Raw genomic sequence first — 366 nt, forward strand, 5'->3', positions numbered from 1 at the left:
GACAAGGCAGGCGGACGTACCCTTTCAAAATCTACCTCCATAAGGAGAAGAACAACCTAGCCACAGCGGAGGTCTCATCAATCACCCACGGTGATATAGACATTTTCTTTTCTCTAACCTAAACTTAATTTTTGTAATAGTTGTAAGTTAGTTTGCTTTGTTTCGCTTTTTATTTTTCAAAATTCACAACAATACAAAATTCGAAAGTTTATTTCTTCTATTCCCATTACTCTTCACTATTTAGCAAAGGTTCCTTTTGAACCACTACCCACCGTAACACTAGCCATTACTTATTTTATTATCTGTTTTACGACTTCTTAAGCCCTTAAATATTTCAAGTTAAGATTAGTCGCACGAACATGAGGT

General features: G+C 35.5%; 1 protein-coding gene across 1 annotated transcript in view; it reads right to left on the reverse strand.

The window, feature by feature from the left end:
• Positions 1 to 366, reverse strand: part of LOC106691859 (histidine decarboxylase) — a 14098-nt gene that overhangs the window by 13526 nt on the left and 206 nt on the right. The window lies entirely within an intron of this gene.

This window comes from Halyomorpha halys, unplaced genomic scaffold (assembly GCF_000696795.3).
Source record: "Halyomorpha halys isolate HHAL.00 unplaced genomic scaffold, Hhal_1.1 Scaffold3840.1, whole genome shotgun sequence".
NCBI lineage: Eukaryota > Metazoa > Arthropoda > Insecta > Hemiptera > Pentatomidae > Halyomorpha > Halyomorpha halys.